Source organism: Chiloscyllium punctatum, chromosome 2, assembly GCF_047496795.1.
Source record: "Chiloscyllium punctatum isolate Juve2018m chromosome 2, sChiPun1.3, whole genome shotgun sequence".
Lineage (NCBI taxonomy): Eukaryota > Metazoa > Chordata > Chondrichthyes > Orectolobiformes > Hemiscylliidae > Chiloscyllium > Chiloscyllium punctatum.
Window position 1 is genome coordinate 15,019,943 of NC_092740.1, and position 17,565 is coordinate 15,037,507.

The 17,565-nt window shown below is 43.0% G+C and overlaps 1 protein-coding gene across 10 annotated transcripts in view; it reads left to right on the forward strand.

The window, feature by feature from the left end:
- add1 (adducin 1 (alpha)) overlaps window positions 1–17,565 on the forward strand; it is a 189,815-nt gene that overhangs the window by 8,758 nt on the left and 163,492 nt on the right. The window lies entirely within an intron of this gene.

Here is a 17,565-nt window from a genome sequence, read left to right on the forward strand (position 1 = left end):
CCATAGCATTCCTTCGATTATTGGGTAGCCATAATGCTGTTAGGAAGTTTCAGTATTTGCTCCTCCTTCAGTGTTCTAGGATCAAATGCTATAAGAGGAACTTGCAAACTATGATTTTTCTTGAGGTCTGCCTCTTAATTTTGGGGTAACATTTTGGTATCTAAACATTTTAATTCAAAAACCAAACTGTTGAATTTGCAAACTTTCATTGCAATTTTGTTAAAGGGTATTAAAAAGATAAGAGACTGCTGGGCAGGCTGCCAGGAATCCAACATAAGTTAGTCAAATTTGTTTCATTCACCTATCTACTTTGTTGTCCTCCTTTTAGATATAAAAGCAAGCTTGCGGCTTTGAATATTAAGCTCTTCTGGATCAGCTAGGTGTCCCACTTTTTATGTAATGTTTAAAACCTTTTAAGAACAAACCAAAAGAATCTTGTATCCAGTGAAGCACTTCTATAATGTTTAAAGATTAAACAAAGAAAAACCAAAAAGAATCTGGATTTCCCCAGATACCTCAAGTTAAAATTTACTTTCAAAATTATATTGGGAAAATATACAAGAGGATGAAAGCCAATAGGAAAGATTTAACGTTTTACTTATGTTTTGTTTGGTGGTAGTTGTTGAGTAAATTTGAAAGCTCGGCCCAGAAAGATGTTTTTTTTTGAAAATCATAGAGATTAATAAACCAACTAAGAGGGTGCACTATTAATGATCTTACAATTACACAGCTCTTTTGAGACTTTTTGTCTTATTGATGCTCTGCAGCTACAAAGTTTGAAAAAATATCTTCTGAGGTGGCTTAAGGCTAATACACCTCCAACAATTTAATCTGAAAACACTCAAACAAAATCAGAATTTTTTTGGAAACCCTCAGTAGGTCTGATCACATCTTTTGAGTGAAAGCAGAGTTAAAGTTTCAGGTCCGGTGACCCTTCTTCAGAACTGAACTCTGGTCACAGCTGTCAAAATATGAGCAATTTTACAATTGCAGCTGAGATAATCCACAACAATCTCTTTTTAAAATCATCAATTTCCCTATCTCTCCATGTTAACAGATTTATCTTTTAATAAAGTTCCAGGGTTTGTATTTCCATTATTCATGTGCCAAGTTTGATTGAAATTTGTCCATTAGTTTTTGAACTTTTTGCTTACAATATAAGTTGAACTATTTTGTAGACATAAGTAAAAATAATAAAAAGCTGTAAATGGCACTTCCTGCAAGTGTGTTTCAGTAGGATACTGCCTCTATAACTTCACATCTATTGCAGGATGTACCTTCCACTAGCTGAGTTTACCTGCCATAACATAACAAAAACTATTTATTACTAAAAATAATTTACTACTCACCAATCGTCTCACACTTGCCCATATCAAAGTAAGAACTAACTGCTAGGGGCTGAGTAGAGTAGTAATAGAAAAAGAGCACCTTTTTCCTCTTTGAAATTTGTTCAAGTGACAAAATAAGATGAAATGACAAAGCTAAATTTCAGTGTTATAATCATGCTAAATCATTTCTTACACATGTGGGCTGTGGGTGTCCCTAGCTGGTCAGTATTTATTGCCTTTGTCATTGAGAATGTGGTGGTGAACTGCCTCCTTGAACTACTGCAGTTGACATTCTATAGGTTGGCCCACAATGCCTTTAGGGAGGGAATTCTAGGATTTTGAACTAGTGACACTGAAGAAACTGATATATTTCCAAATCAGGATGGTGAGTGGGTTGGAGGGAAACATGGTGTTCCCATGTATCTGCTGCCCTTGTCCTTCTGCATGGAAATGGTCATGGGTTCGGAAGGTGCAGTCCAGGATCTTTGAAGTTGCTGGAGTTATGTGTTGGAGAGTAGTCAGAGTGACAATGTTCAATGCTGTCAATAGTTGTCAGTTGATATGGTAGCTTATGACCTGTACTTAGCAGTTATTACTTAATCGGTCAACATGAATAATCTGACAGTGTCATGACCATGGATCAGAACCTAAAAGTCCTTTGAAAAGATATTTGCAGCTTGAATTATGGCTTAAAAATGACTACAATGTAAATTAAGTGGCTGCCTGGAGAAAGACAGGATGGTGGAATGTCGCACTTAAATATAATAAAAGATCTTCAATTAGTAACACTTTGTAAAGTTGGGAGAGGCAATTCAAACAGACTGGACTGTGATCGCTCATGACTGCAAACACAACAAGGTGTTGATGTCCCTTGCTCGACAGCAAACCAGTTCTTGTCGATTATGCCACGAACTGCAGGTATACTTTGTGTTTCTCCACTTTTGAAGAATTAATAAAAAAGTGTTTTTAAAAAAAACCAGTTTCATCTAGATAAGTGGATGTTATCTAGACTGCCAAAAGGCCTTTGATGAGGTGCCTCCTGGGAGACTGCTGAGTGAGGTGAGGGCCCAGGTTGTTTGAGGTGAGCTACTGGCATGAATTGAGGATTGGTTGTCTGCCAGAAGGCAGAGAGTTGGGATAAAAGGTTCTTTTTTGGAATGGCAGCCAGTGACGAGGTGTCCCGCAGGGTTCAGTGTTAGAGCCGCATCTGCTCTATTAATGATCTGGATTAAGGGAGTGGGGGCATTCTGGAGAAGTTTGCCAATGATAATACGAGTACTGAGGAGATGGGGAGGCTGCAGAAAGATTTAGACAATTTAGGAGAATGGTCCAGGCAATGCGAGGTCTTGTACTTTGGAAAAAAGAATACGGGCATGGACTATTTTCTAAAGGGTGATAAAATTCCTAAAGCCGAAGTACAAAGGAATCTGGAGTGCTAGTCTGAGATTCTCTAACTTGCAGGTTGAGTCCATGATAAAGAAAGTGAATGTGATTTTGTCATTTAACTCGACGGTTGGAATATAAAAGCAGTGATGTGCTTCTGAGATTTTGTAAAGCTCTAGTTGGGCCCCATTTAGAATACTGTGTCCAATTTTGGGCCTCACACCTCAGGAAGGACATACTGGCATTGGAGCACATCTAGCAGAGATTCTCACTGATGATCCCTGGAATGGTAGGCCTAACATGATGAATAGCTGAGGAACCTGGGATTGTATTCTTTAGAGTTTAAACTGTTGAGGGGAGATCTAATAGAAACTTCTAAGATAATGCATGGCTTAGAAAGGGTGAACGCTGGGAAGTTGTTTCCATTAAGCGGGGAGACTAGGACTTTGGGCACAGCCATAGAATTAGAGGGGTCAATTCAGAATGAAATGAGAAGACCTATTTCTTCAGCCAGGGAGTGGTGGGCCTGTGAAATTCATTGCCACGGAGCGCATTGGAGGCTGGGACATTAGATGTCTTCAAGGCAGAGATTGATAAATTCTTGATCTTGCAAGGAATTAAGGACCAAGGGGAGAATGTGGGTAAATGAAGTTGAAATGCCCATCAGCCATGATTTTAATGGCGCAGTGGACTTGATGGGCCAAATGGCCTAAATTCCACTCCAATGCCTTGTGGTCTTATGGAGTGTGCTAGAGGAACTGAAAATCTTATATATATCACTGAGCTTAATTACCCATGTCTACTAGCCTGGGTTTGAGTGTCAGCATGCTGTGAAGGTCACAGATGAAGAATGATCCCCAAACTATGCCTGTGTTGCAATTAAAGGACATTTCTCACTTTGTGCTAAAAGTCAACTAACTGGCAGCCAAACAAAAGGATATGCTGGAATTCTGTCACATTTTAAAGGAAACTGAACACAGAATCTCAACCAGCTTGCAAATTTAACTATGTTGAAATTGGTGGTTTAACTCCCAGCATATTACTACTGGTAACCTTCATTGCAACAGTCTCAATGTTCAACTCTTGCTAAGAAATTAGAGAGTATCTTGAATTTTATCTTTTTTGAACTTGTTTCTAATATGTATGTCTGTTGGTTGTATTTTTTAAAATTAGTTTAAGGGATGTGGGTATTGTTGCCTAAGCCAGCATATATGGGCCATCCCTAATTGCCCTTGAGAAGGTGATGGTGAACTGCTGCCTTGAACCACTGCAGTCCATTTGTAGTCATAGATCATAACGCTACTAAGAAAAGTGTTCCAGGATTTTGACTCCAGTGATGTTGAAGAGCAACAATGTTATTCCAGATTAGGGATAGAGTGTGTCTTGGAAGGGAACATGCAAGTGTGGTGGTTCCATGTATCTGCTACCTTTTATACCTTCAAGATGGTAGTGGTTGTGGATTTGGAAGGTGCTATCTAAAGAGCCTTGGTGAATTTTTGCAGTGCATCTTGTAAGTGGTACACACTGCTGCCACCAAATTTCTGTGGTGTTAGATGGAGTGAATGGTACCACATCTGCAAAGAATCGAGTGGCTGCTTTTGTCTTGGATGTTGTTGAACTTCTTGAGGAGAAAGTCTCCTTCATCAGGAAGTACTCTTGCCTGAAATGTCGATTCTTCTGCACCTCGGATGGTCCCTCACCTCGGATGATCCCTGACCATCTCTGACATGCTGACCTCATGTTGACTATCTGTGATCAAACCTTGTTTTCCAAATGGAGATTAACTCTTTTTTTAATTCCAAATTTTCTCCAATAATTTCCCTACTACAGATGTTAGACTTCCTAGGTTTATCTCTACTATCCATGAAAAATCGAACCGCACCAGTTGTCTTCAATTCTGTCATCACTCCTCTGCCAACTTTAGTAAAATTTTGGTTCAGAGCTCCTTTTAATGTCCTCCCTCATCTTGACTAAATGAATATTTTGCATCTGTATTTACTGTGGAAAAGGATATGGAAGATATAGACTGTGCAAGATGTCACCATATATTTTCCTACAATGTCCAGATTACAGAGGAGGAAGTGCTGGATGTCTTGAAACGGTTAAAGGTGGATAAATCCCCAGAATCTGATCAGGTGTACCAGAGAACTCTGTGGGAAGCTAGAGAAATGATTGCTGGGCCTTTTGCTGAGATATTTGTATCATCAATAGTGACAGGAGAGGTGCTGGAAGACTGGAGGTTGGCAAACGTGGTGCCACTGTTTAAGAAGAGCAGTAAAAACAAGCTAGGGGACTATAGACCGGTGAGCCTGACGTCGGTGGTGGGCAAGTTGTTGGAGGGAATCCTGAGGGACAGGATGTACATGTATTTGGAAAGGCAAGGGCTGATTTGGGACAGTCAACATGGCTTTGTGCATGGGAAATCGTGTCTCAAACTTGATTAGAGTTTTTTTGAAGAAGTAACAAGATTGATGAGGGCAGAGCAGTAGATGTGATCTATATGGACTCCAGTAAGGCGTTCGACAAAGTTCCCCATGGGAGACTGATTAGCAAGGTTAGATCTCACGGAATACATGGAGAACTAGCCATTTGGATACAGACCTGGCTCAAAGGTAGAAGACAGAGGGTGGTGGTGGAGGGTTGTTTTTCAGACTGGAGGCCTGTGACCAGTGGAGTGCCACAAGGATCGGTGCTGGGCCCTCCACTTTTTGTCATTTACCTAAATGATTTGGATGCGAGCATAAGAGGTACAGTTAGTAAGTTTGCAGATGACACCAAAATTGGAGGTGTAGTGGACAGCAAAGAGGGTTACCTCAAATTACAACAGGATCTGGACCAGATGGGCCAATGGACTGAGAAGTGGCAGATGGAGTTTAATTCACATAAATGGGAGGGGCTGCGTTTTGGGAAAGCAAATCTTAGCAGGACTTACACACTTAATGGTAAGGTCCTAGGGAGTGTTGCTGAACAAAGAGACCTTGGAGTGCAGGTTCATAGCTCCTTGAAAGTGGAGGCACAGGTAGATAGGATAGTGAAGGAGGCTTTTGGTATGCTTTCCTTTATTGGTCAGAGTATTGAGTACAGGAGTTGGGAGGTCATGTTGCAGCTGTACAGGACATTGGTTAGGCCGCTGTTGGAATATTGCGTGCAATTCTGGTCTCCTTCCCATCGGAAGGATGTTGTGAAACTTGAAAGGGTTCAGAAAAGATTTAAAGAATGTTGCCAGGATTGGAGGATCTGAGCTACAGGGAGAGACTGAACAGGCTGGGGCTATTTTCTCTGGAGCGTCAGTGGCTGTGGGGTGACCTTATAGAGGTTTACAAAATTATGAGGGGCATGGATAGGATAAATAGACAAAGTCTTTTCCCTGGGGTAGGGGAGTCCAGAACTAGAGGGCATAGGTTTAGGGTGAGAGGGCAAAGATATAAGAGACCCAAGGGGCAACTTTTTCACGCAGAGGGTGGTAAGTGTATGGAATGAGCTGCCAGAGGATGTGGTGGAGGCTGGTACAATTGCAACATTTAAGAGACATTTGGATGGGTATATGAATAGAAAGGGTTTGGAGGGATATGGGCCGGGTGCTGGTAGGTGTGACTAGATTGGGTTGAGATATCTGGTCGGCATGGACAGGTTGGACCGAAGGGTCTGTTTCCATGCCGTACATCTCTGACTCACAGCAGCCTGGGATTCAGTTTATCCGGACCTGGGAGTTTGTCTACTTGTACACCTGCTAAAACCTTCAATGCCTCCTCACATTCCCTATGTCAAACTGCTCAAGAAACTTGCAATTGCTCTTCCTGAATTCTGTGCCCCTTCCTCCTCCAAAGTGAAGACAGATGTGAAGTGCTTGTTTGACACTGGAGCACTGACCTCAAGCTCCATGCATAGATTGCTCCCTTGGTCCTTTTAATGGGCCACATTCTTTGCTTAGTTATCCTCTTTCCTCTTGGTGTGTTTGCTATCCTAATCGCTGTCAGGTGCTGCCTGTTGCCCCAAAATAACACCTTTCTCCACTCAGGCCTTCATTGATTTGCTTCTTTTGTACCTGTTACATGCTTCTCTTATCCTTTTTATCCAGTCCTGAATATCCCTCAATATGTGGATTCTTTGGGATTGTTTCTGTATTTCATCTGACAGGGAGCATGTTGGGCCTGTAATCTTGCTAATTCTATTTTTGAATGCATCCCCCTGTTTTGCTGTAGATTTTACCTAGCTGTTTCCCATCTACTTTGAGGAGAAAGTGAGGACTGCAAATGCTGTAGATCAGAGCTGATAATGTGTTGCTGGAAAAGTGCAGCAGGTCAGGCAGCATCAAAGGAGCAGGAGAATCAACATTTCGGGTATGAGCCCTTCTTCAGGAATGAGGAAAGTGTGTCCAGCAGGCTAAGATAAAAGGTAGGGAGGAGGGACTTGGGGGGAGGGGTGTTGGAAATGCGATAGGTGGAAGGAGGTCAAGGTGAGGGTGATAGGCTGGAGTGGGGGTGGGGGCAGAGAGGTCAGGTTAGGAAGGCGGTGCTGAGTTTGAGGCATTTGACTGAGACAAGGTGGGGGGAGGGGAAATGAGGAAACTGGAGAAATCTGAGCTCATCCCTTGTGGTTGGAGGGTTCCCAGGTGGAAGATGAGGCGCTCTTCCTCCAGCCGTCGTATTGCTATGGTCTGGCGATGGAGGAGTCCAAGGACCTGCATGTCCTTGGTGGAGTGGGAGGGGGAGTTGAAGTGTTGAGTCACGGGGTGGTTGGGTTGGTTGTTCCGGGTGTTCCAGAGGTGTTTTCTGAAACGTTCCAAAACTTTGTCCCATCTACTTTGGCCAGATTATGCTATATTTTAATAAAATCTGCCTTGCTCCAGTCCAATGCAAAAAGGCTTTGGATTGGGGTAAGGCAGATCTTATATTTTAAAAAAAACAGGATCTGGCCCAAATAGACTCAGTTATTGAGTGTGAAGCTACAGCAGAACAGTAGGAGCCATTCACAAAGATCCTCGGGAGAGTACAGCAATAACATTTTTCCTTTCGGGTAAAATGTAGGAGCAACAGCCCATAGAAATACTGGATGTGTACAGATATTCAGGACTGGATAAAAAGAAGAGGATGTATAAACGGAGCAAAACGATAGAGGCCATAGAGAAGTGTAGATAATGCAGGAAGCTATTTAAGAACACAATTGGGAGATCAAGGGAGCATAGAAAAAGAAATACTGGCAGGCAAGATTAGGGAGATTCCCAAGATATTCTGCAAGCATATCAAGGGGAAGAGAACAAATGGGGAAACAGCAGGGCCTATTAGACACCAAGGGGCAATTTGTGTGTGAAGTCAAAGGATACTGGTAGACTGTTAAATGAGTAACTCCTGTCTGTCTGCTCAGAAGGAGGAGGATGCAAGTACAGAATTAGAGAAGAGGGACTGTAAAGTTTTTGAGCATTTTGATAAAGGAAGCAAAGAAGTATTGAAAGTTTTAGCAGATTTAATAGTGGATAATCCCCAGATCTGGATAAGTTGTATCCCAAGCTGTTGTGGGAGGTGAAGGAGGAAATATTCTAATCAGGACTCTGGCCCAACTTTTAATTATCTCTAGTGACAGGAAGGCCAGAGGACTGCAGGACAGAAGGGTGGCAGAGATAGACAAGGGAGTGTAGATTGGTGACTGTCTAATTAATGGTAGGGAACGTATTGAAGAAGAAAACTAATCTCCATTTGGAGAAGTAAACTTGATTAGGGCTAGTCAGCATGGCTTTCAGAGGGGGATCATGCATTTTAAAATTAATCCGGTTGAATGTTTTGAGGAGGTGACCAAGTGTGTAGATGAGGCTAAGGTAGTTGATATAGTTTATATGGATTTCAGCAAGACCTTTGACAAGGTTCCAGATGGATTACTGATTGAGGTAAAAGCACATAAGGTCCAGGATAACTTGACAGGCTGGTGACCAGTGTCAAACTACAAAGATCAGTTCTGGGTCCCTTACTGTTTGTAATATTCGTAAATGATGTAGATAAATTCATAGAGATGTACAGCTTGGATCCAACTTGTCCATGCCAACCAGATATCCTAAATTAATCTAGTCTCATTTGGCCCAAATCCCCCTCAACCCTTCCTATTCATGCACCTGTCCAGATGTTTTAAATGCTGAAATTATACCAGCCTCCACCACTTTCTGTGACGGTTCATTAATACTGACCGCACCTAGTCTTCCATCTAAGTACTAACCCGGTCTGTGGGGAGTGGTTGAAAGGAGCAGCAGCACGGAGTGAGCGTAAGACTCACTGTCTCTGAGAAAAATACTGAAGTGATGTCACAGGGAATCTGACCTGATTAGCTGGTAGGAAATCTGCAGTAAGTTTTAAAAAGAGCAGAGCTGAGAAGTACATAAATTTGAGCTAATTTCTATAAATTAATAAAGTAACTAAGTAGAGGTGGCTGGGCAGGTGATGTGCTATAGTTAATGTGGGAGTTGGCTGATCACATCTGCAGCGTTGGTTGCTGGAGGACCTCCGGCTCCGAATTGATGATCTGGAATCTGAGTTTCAAACACTTCAGCACATCCGGAGGGGGAAGAGTTACCTGGATGCTTCATTTCAGATGGCAGTCACACCTGTTAGACAAGGTAATTTTCAAATTCAACCAGTAATCAGGGACAGCAGGGTGTGGCGATGGGGGATCCTGAGTCTAGGAATTGGGGAGCCTCAGCTCTTGACCTTGTCCAACAGGTATGAGGTACTTGCTCCCTGTGTAGATGAGGAAAAGGGCTATGGGGGGTGGGGGCAGGAATGAGCCAGTTGACCACAGCACCATGTTGTAGGAGGCCATTCAAGAGGGTGGAGCAAAATGACAAGTAGGATTTTAGGAAATTCCATAATGGGGGTGGGGGGGGTAGATAATATCCTTTGCAATCTTTGGGAGTCCTGCATGGTGTGTTGCCTGCCCAGTACCAGGGTGCAGGACATCTCTGACTGGCTTGAAAGGCTATTGGAGCAGGAGGGGGAGGATCCAGTTGTTATTTGTCCTGACATGGACCACAACATAGACAAGGCTAGGAAGGGTGACATGTCTGGTGATTACCAAGCAATATGAACGAAATCAAGGAACAGGCTCTTGAGGGTTATAATCTCTAGATTACTACCTGAGCCACATGCAAATTAGTTTAGGGATAAGAAGTAAACATGTGGTTAAGGGAGTCGTGTGGGAAAGAGGAGTTCCATTTCATGGGACATTGGCATCAGTTTTGGAACAGGAGGGATCTATGCCAATGGGATGGTCTCCACCTGAACTGATCTGGAACTGGTGTTCTAGTGAAAAGAATAAATAGGGTGGTCACTAAGACTTTCAACTAGTGAGTCGGGGAAAATGACTGGAAGTGTGATGGTAAATAAAAAGGTAAGCAGCAGGTTAGCATGTGCACAGGAGGGTTTAACTACAAGGCAGACTATGAAAAGTGAAAAAAGAAGGATAACTCATGAGATATTATTAGAGATGTTGGAAATCATGAGTATGGAAACTAGCATAAGGGCACTTTTACCTGAATGCCCGTAGCGTTCATTACAAGATCGATGAGTTAGCAGCACAAATCATTGTGAATGAATATGATTTAGTAGCCATTATGGAGCCTTGTTTATTCACCCTATCAATGCCTCTCATAATTTTATAAATCTCTATAAAGTCACCCATAAGCTGCCTCCGCTCCAGGGAAATAGCCTCAGCCTCTCCCTATAGCTCAAACCCTCCAAACCTCGCAACATCTTTGTAAATCTTTTCTGAACCCTTTCAAGTTTCACAACGTCTTTGCTATAGCAGGGATACCAGAATTACACGCAGTGTTCCAAAAGTGGCCTAACCAATGTCCTGTACAGTTGCAGCGTGACCTCTCAACTCCTATACTTAATGCACCGATCAATAAAGACAAGCATACCAAACCCTTCACTATTCTGTCTGCACTCCAAGGCCTCTTTGTTCAGGACCACTCTTCAGGACCTTACCATTAATTGTATAAGTTCTGCTCTGATTTGTCTTTCCAAAATGTAGCACCTCCCATTTATCTAAATTAAACTCCATCTGCCACTCCTCAACCCATTGGCCCATCTGATCAAAGTCCTGCTGAACTCTGAGGTAACCTTCTTTGCTGTCCACTACACCACCAATCGAATCATGGGGATGGTAAGTGTGCAAATGACAAAGATTAGCTGGGTGGTTGACATTGAGGAGGAAGGTGTTGGGTTACAAGAGGATATAAGGGATTGGTCAAATGGGCATATCAGTGGTACATGGAATGTATGCTGATAAATGTGAGGTGATGCATTTTGATAATATCAATATTAAAATTTGATAAGTCCAATTAGAAGTCTAATAATAGTGGGGTAGAAGCTGTTCCTGAATCTGTTTGTATGGGTGTATAAGCTTTTGTATCTTCTGCCCAATAGAAGTAGTTGGAAGAGATTATAACTTGCTGGGAGTGGTCTTCCTGAGGCAGTGAGGAATATAAATGTAGTCAATAGATCAAAGGTTAGTTTACGTGATGGACTGGGCTGTGTTCACAACTGTGTAGTTTCTTACAGTTCTGTGCAGAGAAGTTGCCATACCAATCCATGATGCATCCGGATAGAATGCTGTCTGTGGTGCATCTATAAGAATTGGTAAAAGTATTTACGGACATGTTGAATTTCCTCAACTTCCTGAAGAAGTAGAGGTATTGTTGTGCTTTCTTGAGCGTACCATCAATGTGGGTGGACCAGGATGGATTGTTGGTGATCACCACTCCTTGAAATTTAACACTCGTGACCATCTCCAACTCACACTGTTGGTGTAGACAGGGGCATGCCCTTCACCCTGCTTCCTGAAGTCAATGACCAGCTCTTTCATTTTGCTGACATTGAGGGAGCTTTGTCCTAACACCAAGCGCATTCTCTTTTTCCTGTATTCTGTCTCATTATTGTGATCTGGCCTACGATGGTGGTGGTGTCAGTGAACCCACCGTTTGGATGAAATGTGGCCACAACAGTCATTAGTGTATCGGGAGTGCAGTAAGGGGCTGGGTATGTGGTCTTGTGGGGTGCCAGTATTGATGATTATCATGGAAGAGGTGTTCTCTATTATTACTGGTTTGCAGTCTGTGGGTCAGGAAGTTGAGGCCCCAGTTGCAGAGGGTGGAGCAGAGACGTGAGTTTAATTTGAATTATGATGTTGAAAGTGGAGCTGTTGTCAATAAATAAGAGCCTAACATAGGTTATCTAATTATCCAGATGTTCTAGGGATGAGTGGAATGCCAGGGAGATGGTGTATACTGTGGATGTGTTGTAACAATAGGCGAATTGTGAGGGATCAAGGCAAGCTGGGAGGCGAGAGTTGATTGGACCCATGATTATACTTCATAATTATGGAGGTGATAGTTGTTGAGCCAGGCTTCATGAGTTTTCTTTGGCATTGGGATGATGGTGGTCTTGAAGCACGTGGGGACTTCAGATTGTTGTAAGGAGAGGTTAAAGATGTCGGTGAATATTACTGTGCAGGATCTGAGTGCAAAGCCAAGGACTTCGTCTGGGCCAGTCCCTTTTCAGAGCTTTACACTGAAAATGGCTGATCTGACATCTGAGTAGTATGAGATGGGTAACAGTTTTAAAAGGTGCTTGGACGAATACTTGAAATGACACAATATTCAAGGATATCTGTCTCATGTTGGAAAATGAGAGAACTGTAGGCAATGGTGTATTTTTGACAGCATAGACTTGATGTGGTGAAGGCCCTTTTTACTGCATGATTCTATGTCTAGTTACCTGCAAAGTTATGAATGTTGTGTTGAAACTGAAGTAACGCAGCCTTTACTCTCCAATAATTTTGCCTGCTGCAACAAAATTGAAGCCAAATGTGGTCAAAAGCAGTTTTTTCCAGAAGTTGAAGGTACTGTCCTTGACACACAATATGCAGCCTTTCACTAAGCATTAAACCATTAAGTAGAATTGAATAACTGGAATTGGGGCGTTGGGAAAATCTCCACTGACTAGATTCCTATCTAGTATTGGGAAGACATAATTCCTGAAGGTCAAGTATGTCACTCTAGAGAATGTAGTATTCCTCCTTTTGGGCGCACTGTCTAGGTTCAGGTGACTTATCAATGACCATCCCTATCACTGATTATTCCGCTGTTTTCATTTTCTTTGCAACTCCTCAGTTAATTATGTAGTCTGTGCTCCATGCAGTAAGACCTGGACAATATTTTAAGTTTGGGTTGGTAACTGGCGAATAATGTACACTGCCAGCAAGCAATGACCACCTCCAGTGACAGACTTACTGCCTTATATTTGACGTTCAAAAGCATTTTCATCAAATTTTCGCACAGTTACATGTGGAGATTGTCAGAAATGTAACTAGACCACTTGCATAAATATCCTCTACAAGAGGGGGTCAGCAACTGTGTTCTGCAGTGAATGGCTGGCCTTGTGAATTCTTGAATTTGGATGTTATGATGCACATCTGAAGCAGGTAGTGTGTGAGGTGCAGCTCGCAACTTCACCTCCTCCTTTGTAGTATATAGGCCTTTTAAATTTCTTTGCATTGCTGCACCTGCACAATAATGTAAAGTGGCCACTTGAGCACAGGTTTCAAGCTTCACCTGTTCCAGAGGGGTATCATAATCTATCTGAACACATTGTTTACAAGTACCTTTTGGAAATCTTTGGGTTCCTCTCTGTGTGTAGCTTAGAGAAGACATTAGCCAGCACCTGGAGACTCTGCCAATTTTAGAGACATTTAAGGACAGCAATTAATGCTGGCCTAGTCAGTGCTGCCATACCTCATTGACTTAAATGCGAAGTATAGCAAACTTTGCTTTTTTAAACAATAAAAATTGTACAAGATCAAATCATACTATCACAACAAACTCTGGTAACTTGGCAAATGCTTTAGTTATCTTACGTTATATCCTGATTCCCTTTTGATTTCCATTACATTTGTTCCATAGATGATTCAATGTGATATAGAAGGAAGCGTAAGAAGAGGAAATCATTGTCTCTTTGTACAGAAGTTGTGTATATGGTAAAATTTAAAGGTTTCCTTCCTCATTATATTAAGGTTAGTTTAAATTTCTGACCTAGATGTTTCAGGGATCCAATTTGTTTTTGTTACAAACTTATTTCAAATGCTGCATGAAGTATGATGATTAGTGGAAGTTTTGTGTGCTCATTTCGTAATAGTATCTCCTCAAAAATTACAATTACATGAAATTAGAAGCTGGTTTGATTTTTGAATTGTTGTTCCTTTTTAATGTTTTCAGGGCCCCTAATCCCCATTGCTCTAAATCTGTTAGTTATAGATATGAGGAGAAAGTGAGGACTGCAGTTGCTGGAGATCAGAGCTGAAAATGTGCGGCTGGAAAAGTGCAGCAGGTCAGGCAGCATCCAAGGAGCAGGAGAATCGACGTTTCGGGCATGAGCCCTTCTTCAGGAAACAGGCTATAGATATGGCGAGATTTGAAACAAAGTGCCCAGAATGTTGCTGGAGTTTCTGGATTAATAGTGTAGCCATACTACTACCAGGCCATCCCCTTACCTCATTCACTTTTTTTTCAACTGATCTTCTGGAACTGGAGTACCCTTGAAAATTGGGTTTCTAGTCTTGGTCACCCTATAACCACATCTCTGTAAAAATGTATTTCAGTTTATACTATCAACTCATCTGCTTTGTTACAAAGGCTGTGTGCATTCAAATAAAGAGCCTTAAGCTTTAATTTTTTTTAAGCCATTCTTTTACATTCTGGTTCTAATTTCTGCTGGACTCCTCTACATATATTTTCTACCCTTCATTTCCCAGTTTGATTACTATTCATCACTTCACTACTCTTTTACCCTCTCTTTCTTTTAATGTTAAACTTACTTTTGATTGAACACTCCCTGCAACTTATTCGTTTAAAGCCCTGTCTACAAATTCAGTCAAACAATTTGAGAGTATTATATACAGTATAGTTCAAATGAAGCTCACCCCAATGAGACTGGGAAGACCCCCTACCTCTTGCAAAAATGCCATCCCGTATTCCCAATTCCTCCGCCTCCGCCGGATCTGTTCCCAGGAGGACCAGTTCCACCACAGAACACACCAGATGGCCGCCTCCTTTAGAGACCGCAATTTCCCTTCCCACGTGGTTAAAGATGCCCTCCAACGCATCTTGTCTACATCCCACACCTCCGCCCTCAGACCCCATCCCTCCAACCGTAACAAGGACAGAACGCCCCTGGTGCTCTCCTTCCACCCTACCAACCTTCGCATAAACCAAATCATCCACCGACATTTCTGCCGCCTCCAAACATACCCCACTACCAGGGATATATTTCCCTCCCCACCCCTTCCCCCTTCCGCAAAGACCGTTCCCTCCGCGACTACCTGGTCAGGTCCACGCCCCCAAACAACCCACTCTCCACTCCTGGCACTTTCCCCTGCCACCGCAGGAACTGTAAAACCTGTGCCCACACCACCTCCCTCACCTCTATCCAAGGCCCTAAAGGAGCCTTCCACATCCATCAAAGTTTCACCTGCACATCCACTAATATCATTTATTGTATCCGTCGCTCCCGATGCGGTCTCCTCTACATTGGGGAGACTGGGCGCCTCCTAGCAGAGCGCTTTAGGGAACATCTCCGGGACACCCGCAACAATCAACCAAACCGCCCCGTGGCCCAACATTTCAACCCCCCCCCCCCCCCCCCCCCCACCCCCCCCCCCCCACTCTGCCGAGGACATGGAGGTCCTGGGCCTCCTTCACCGCCGCTCCCTCACCACCAGACGTCTGGAGGAAGAACGCCTGATCTTCCGCCTTGGAACACTTCAACCCCAGGGCATCAATGTAGACTTCAACAGTTTCCTCATTTTCCCCTTCCCCCACCTCACCCTAGTTCTAAACTTCCAGCTCAGTAACTGTCCCCATGACTTGTCCGGACTTGTCCTACCTGCCTATCTCCTTTTCCACCTATCCACTCCACCCTCTCCTCCCTGACCTATCACCTTCATCCCCTCCCCCTCTCACCCATTGTACTCTATGCTACTTTCTCCCCACCCCCACCCTCCTCTAGCTTATCTCTCCACGCTTCAGGCTCACTGCCTTTATTCCTGATGAAGGGCTTTTGCCCGAAACGTCGATTTCGAAGCTACTTGGATGCTGCCTGAACTGCTGTGCTCTTCCAGCACCACTAATCCAGAAGATAGCTACTAATTTGCCTAGATTACTTTCAGATTGAAGGTAAATGGGGTATATTTACAGGCTGCAAACTAAAAGACCAAGGCAAATTTTTAAAAATATAAGTTTTAAGAACTAAGTCATTAAACTAGATGCTGGGCTGGGTAATGTATTGTATTTGCATGATATAGGAGCTGGTGGAGCCCGTTGTGGTTCATTGTGATCATATCTGTGGTAAGTGTTCGTTGCTTGAGGAACTTCAGTGCAGAGTTGATGAGCTGGAGACTGAGCTTTCAGCATCAAATCAGGGAGGGGGAGAATTACCTGGAACCTGTCTCTCCCTTAGTTAAACTACTTTAAATTTGGTTAGTGGTCAGGAACAGGAGGGTGTGACTACAAGCCATTCAGGTAGAGGGATCCAGTAAGTAGTGCTCAAGGAGTTTATCTAACTGTTTGAGATTCTTGCTCCCTGTGTAGATGAGAGTAAGGCCTGATAAAACTGACTATAGTTCTGTGGTATAGGGAGCCGTTCAAAAGAGGAGAGTAAAGAGAAATATAGTTGGAATCAGGGATCATTTGGTTAGGGGAATAGACACTGTTCTCTGTGGCTAGGATTGAGAGTCCCGAAGGCTGTGTAGCCTGCACAGTGCCACTCGAGTTCAGGATATCTCATCTGAGCTGCAGGGGAACGTGGAGTGGGAGGCGAAAGATCCAGTGTCCTCTACATAGGTACCAACTATATAGGAAGACAGGGAAAATGAGCAGCTAGAGGCTAAATTTAAAAGCACAACTAAAAAGATGGAAATCTCTAGCTTACTACCTGAGCAACGAGCAATTTGGTGCAAGGTCAACAAAAGTAAGGCATAGCTCAAAGATTGGTGAGACAAGTAGGTTCGAATTCATGGGACATTGACTCCAATGCTGAAAATCCTATAGATAGGATAGGCAGATGAGCAGAGGGTAGGGTTGCCTTGTTAGTAAGAAATGAAATTAAATCAATAGCAAAAAGTGATAGAGTTGGAAGGCATAGAATCTGTGTTGGAAGAGTTGAGGAACTGCTAAAGGAAAATAGCAACCCCAGTGTTGAGCTGGTCTCGACAATTAAGTTGCTGCTGATTGTTGCCGAGTCCCAAATTGGGCTCAGATTTGAAGCTAGACCAGCCATGTTGAAGCAGCTGCTACAGATACTGCTAGCCAAAACTGCCTCCCTCTACTGCTGCTGGGAACACAAACTCCCCTCCAAAGTACTTGGCACCTTGCTGATGTCATTGACACCTATGCCACTGCAGTCAAGCTGTCCACAAGAAAGTAAGTAAAAGTGAAAAGAAAGAAAGAAATTTAAAAGTGGAAATAGCAGATGAGCCCTGGACTTCAGCATCATTCTGGCAAACCTCTCTGCAAGAGAAACAAGACAGAACACTTCTCTCTCTCAAAGGCACAGCACTGTCACATTCCAAGATAGGCACTATTAAAATCATGGAGGGCATCAAGATGTAGGTGGACTGGGAAAAAGCTGATAGCGGATTTCAAGAAAAGGAATCTGTGCATTGTCTACGCAGTGGGTTTTTGGAGCATCTTGTTGTAGAGTCATACAGAATGGAAACAAACTCCATGGTCTGACCAGTTCATGCCAACCATATTGGAGTGCATCTGGGAAAATTAACAAATGGTGAAATTCACAACTAATCTTGGAGGAACTGTTGG